Here is a 5160-nt window from a genome sequence, read left to right on the forward strand (position 1 = left end):
GCTCCCCCCCCCCCCCCTTAAAACCCAGGATTCCCACTGTCTAGAAAAACTTAATATACTAAGAATAATCATAGTTATAAAAATGTGATCTCTATTCCTGGAAAAGTCATGTAAATTATTAAAATCTTACAACTCACATTTATAATGAATATACAGTTTACGAAGCTTCAAAATATATGATCAGGTATTAACGAGAAACCACTAGCCCCGGCCTTCCCTGCATATCATTAGGTTCAGCTGTCTGACAACAGGTGTGGGCAGGAAAATCCAACATCCATGATTTCGAGCAGAGGATCAGTGGGGATGATGGGATCTCCTGGCCTAGGGATCTCTTTGTTTTGTCCACTGATCTGTTTGGATTTTGTATGCGGTTTCTCTCGGTTGGAAACAGCTGTAATTATCTCCAATTAATGGATGTTTGTAAAGGTCACCAGGGTCTGGTATGTAAACACCCCAGCGTGATGGACGTCTAAAACAACCAGACGGTGTGTGCAAGGATAAGAGCAATCACAGTGTTTAGGTCAATGTATTTGTGAGGCTCAAATCAGTGGTCTGTGAGAGCCTTCAAAGAACGTCTGTGAAGTTCCTTTGACATCGAGACTCGATATATTTCTGCAGTCTGTGAAGAATTGAAAGTAAACCAAGCCAAAAATTAGCCGCAAAAAGCAAATTATACACAAAAAAAGTCAGTGAAAGGTTGTATTCATTAGAGACTGTATGGTTTTTCTTTTTACTGGGAACATGTGGACTCGGAGCCCCACATGTCAGAAGTGCCTTCGGGGATGCGATATTCATGCCTGCCATGGGTATGGTAAATCCCTTTAAGGTTTACTTCTTTTACTTTTTTCTTTTTTTTTTAAAGGAGGACAAAATAAAAATGTCTTGAAGGCATGCAAGCTGTCATAACCATCCCTCCCCCAACGCTAGCACCGCAAAGACCACCCAGACCACAGAGTGACCTGTCAATCATCCATAAAACATATGCGTTCATTTTTACAGACTAAGCAGTAATACTTTCTCAAATTAGCACTAAAGATCCCACATTTCTGATGTGAATGTTTACCAGGAAACCATCAGCTCGCCTAAAATGTTTAATTTTTCTCATATTTCATTCACCGCCGCACAAAAAATAAGTCAAGAACCGCTGCCACTGTCCTACAAGAGCGTTCAAGGTTCCACACCGCTTCTCTTCTATCTGTCAGCACAACGGGATTGAGACGTAGATCTCACTCTAATCTTTTGGCCAGTGATCACACCTCCACCGGTCCCACATCACAGGACCCCCTCCACCACCATCTCCCTTCTGAGAGTCAAGCGGCCAGCCAGAGAGCCCTGGGGTTTGGTGTAATCCTGCACTAATAGCATCTCAGCAGCTTCAGCGCACACTAAGAGGCCCAGATCCATCCCAACACCCCCGTACAACAAAGGCAGATGCACTGACTGCTTCATATTAGCGTTTAATTAAGTTAAAGAGCGACCCCCACGCTCTCATTCCCTCTCCACGTGCAGAGCAACAACCCATTCCGATGGGCTGCCATCACCGCCGGGCCTCCTGCAGCCTCTGGCCAAGGTTGATCTCCAAATCATGTGATTAATTCAATAAAACCATTAAGAGTGACCCCCATCTGAAGTTCTGCACAAACAAGCACACACATACAGACGCTCCCTGAAGCGCTCGCACTGAAAGGTCTCTGCTTAGCACCTTCATACGCTTCAGATAAACTTTTTAGCACGGGCTAAAAAGAGCCAGGTCTGATCTCCCGAGATCTTCTCCAGAAGAGCAAGATGTAATCTCGTATTAGTTGAAAGGGGAAAAAAAGTGAGCGAAGTCTGAAAAAGTTTGTTTTTGGTGTCTCAAGTTTCATTTTATCTGGCCAACATGCCAAAGGACCATAAATCTCTTTAAGCAATAAAATATCTAGTGGTCTTCAATTACATCACTATGGTGATTTTTTTGTTCCGTGCCATTATTACAATGCCCCACAAAACAGAAAACGGTTTAAATCTATCATTGCACATTTTACAGTACGGAGTCTGTATTTATTGTGGCACCTAGTATTTAATTTCAAAAGAATCTCATTATTACACCACCATACAGTGTAATATTTATACAATGAGATCCTTCTTTCCACACTGAAGGGGAAGGGGGATTTAACGGCCCCTTTCTTATGGAGCTTCATGCTCATAGGGATGTAAGATCACACTTCGCTGGAGTTCTAGAGGGGAAGTGTGGCTTTGTTTCTTCTGAGTCCATTACACGGAATAGAATTTATACAGCCGTTAGTTCCGGGCCTTCATGCTGATTGACCGAGCAGCATTCTGTTGAAAAGCAGCACAACTGTTTTCAACATAGATGATAATAAGAAATGTTTCTTGAGCACCAAATCCGCATATTAGAATGATTTCTAAAGGATCACGTGACTCTGAAGACTGGATTAATGACTGCTGAAAATTCAGCTTTGCCATCACAGGAATAAATTACTAAATAAAACAGAAAACAGTAATTTTACATTGAAATACTATTTCACAATATTACTGTTTTTACAATATTTTTAAACAAATAAATGCAGTCTTTGGTAGTGCATATGAATGATGAAGATTAAATGTGGAATGGAAAGCAGAGTTGTATGATTTTGCATGATTTTTTTTTTTCTCTGAGCGTCTGTTTTTTGTAGTTCAGAGCAGAGTTTCTCTTGGTAGTGAGCTGTGAATTTAAACATACTGCAGTAGAGTGAATAATTTCAAAGAAATATTACTTAATATAACAAATTATTAATGTATTTAAATAATACAAATGAGATGGAAAGTATCATTAAAAAACACATAAAAATAAGTATATTGAAAAAAGATATAAATCCAGTCCTGTGATATTTTCAGAGTGAGTTATGACCTCAGACATTTTGGAGATAATATTTTCTCTCTGAGCACCCTGACCCTCTTTCTAAGAAGTGTGGACTGCCTCATTACTATGACAGAGCCTTCCTCCCTCTCTATTTCACTCAGTCTGCTGTACTCCGATAGGCCCAGATCGTCTTCCCATGTTTCAACATCTCAGTAAATCTAAGCAGTTTGGGTCTAGGGTGAGCAGGCATTAAAGGTCTTCTGTAACCCTGGTCCTTGCCTGACATTTGGGCTTCAGTAACTTCAGTAGCAGGGCACACTAACTCTCCAGAGTGCTACACTGCAGGTGTAATTAACATATTAATTAATTAATATGTCATTTGTTTTAGCCATGACTGAAAATATGACTACAGGGCCACCATATATTGTTTAGCCGTTGATAATTTTTTATCATCATACAGAAACACAGTAAAACTCTTGGTGACACACCAAAAACTGTTATTATTTAGAGGTCTCTTTTCTGAAAATGAATCGAAGACTAGCTGTTGTCATGATGATGTTGGCGCTGTACTTCAGTTTTCTCTGGCAGTCTAGCACAGTGTTTGTGGTAACTGTCCTGTACTGGGGGACATGCTCGCCTCTCATTCTGACTATAGGTCTCCCTGGACTCCTAAAACACAAGACTACCCCTGCAACCTGATTCCCAACACACATGTTCAGCCTAAAGCCTATAAAACACAAATATTGAGCACCCGATAATTTGATGGGAAGCAATAGAAAAAGTGCAACGTTGAACTGTACCTTTAGTCTATACTGAACCATTTTCTTAAGACTGTAAAGCTACTGTAGGTGGTTTATGGGTTGATGTTTTATATGCGAGTATTTGGCCTCAATTGTATGTTCCTTGTCAGATTTTTTGACCGAGTAAAATAGTAAAAAAAAAAAAAGTACAAAAAGTATTTTATATTTTTTCACAATTAAATTGATGATGATTAAATTACCAAAAATATAATTAACTGACACGTAAGGGGAAGAAGCAGTGGCATTATTATTTACTAAAACTATTACAATAATTTTTGTGAATTGAAATAAATTGTGAGTAAAATTAAATACGAATCTTAGATGAAAAATTTAAACTTAAAAAACAACTAACTGAAATAAAGTCTGAGTTAAGTTTGTTAAAATAAAACTGAAATAAAAAAATAAATTAAAGCTAAATTAAACTTAAAGAGACAGAAAGACAGAAACATATTCTAAAATTAAAACTGAAAATATGAAAATAAAAGCTAATTCGAAATAGTAATAAATACTATAATTGCATATAAATAACCCTAACATAAGGAGATTTTTATAATTTTATAAATGACAGGAACCTGCTGAGGTTTCAGTACACTGTAAGAAAAAAGTCATAAAAAATGGATAATGTCCTTGCAGAAAAATACCAGTACATTTTTTCTGTTGTTATTAGACATTTCCTTCATCCCTAAAACACAACACAATGCAAAGTGCAATTCAAAATTTCAGAAAACAAATTCTGAAATTGGCCCATATTTTTGCTGACTTTTCTTAGAGTTTAGAGTTTTGCGTGCACTGGTACCATGTGGGCCTTGTAATGTGAAAACAATTGCAGATTCATATTAGCAATGTAACTTTTCCAGTCATATGTTTAAAGTCAGAGTGAGGGAATGTAAGCCAATAGTGATTAGATTACTTCCAGTCTAGGAGTATTCAGTCAGATCATGATTGTGGCCATTGCTTCAGCCAATAGATGGACTCTCTCAGCAGGATTGAGAGGTTTTTGTTCACTGGAGCTCTTAGTGACCTTCTGCGATGTCTATATGTCACCAGTGACGTCACCAGTGTATCAATGCATGTGCGGGTAGAGGACATGTATATGAACCGGAAGGGAGTAGAGGAGCCGAGAAACAGGAGGAGAACAGGAGCAAGGCTGAGCCGAGTGAGGAGGTGAAGAGAGGGCAATAAATTCTTCAGAAGCTTGAGCTGGGAGGGGTGTGGATGCAAAGGAAGAAAGACCTTTAGAAATTTGCTGACAAGATTAATATGCAGTTGATGGAAAGGTTTTCACTTTTCACGACAGGGTGCCAACAAATAAACACAATTCAAGGATGCCAGCTCTCCCGTGGTGTGGCTCCACTGAATGAACACCACCATTCCCAGGATTCCATGGAGGTGATCCAGTGTCAGGTGGTCCCAGCCGCTCTCCCTCAGCCTCCAGGGACAGAAAAGTTATTTCTTTCTCTGACAAACCAGAATATTGAAGTATGATAAGGTTTACCAGGACAGCTGGAAACTAATCTC

The sequence above is a fragment of the Sinocyclocheilus anshuiensis genome, unplaced genomic scaffold (assembly GCF_001515605.1).
Source record: "Sinocyclocheilus anshuiensis isolate Anshui unplaced genomic scaffold, SAMN03320099.WGS_v1.1 scaffold263, whole genome shotgun sequence".
NCBI classification, from domain to species: Eukaryota; Metazoa; Chordata; class Actinopteri; order Cypriniformes; family Cyprinidae; genus Sinocyclocheilus; species Sinocyclocheilus anshuiensis.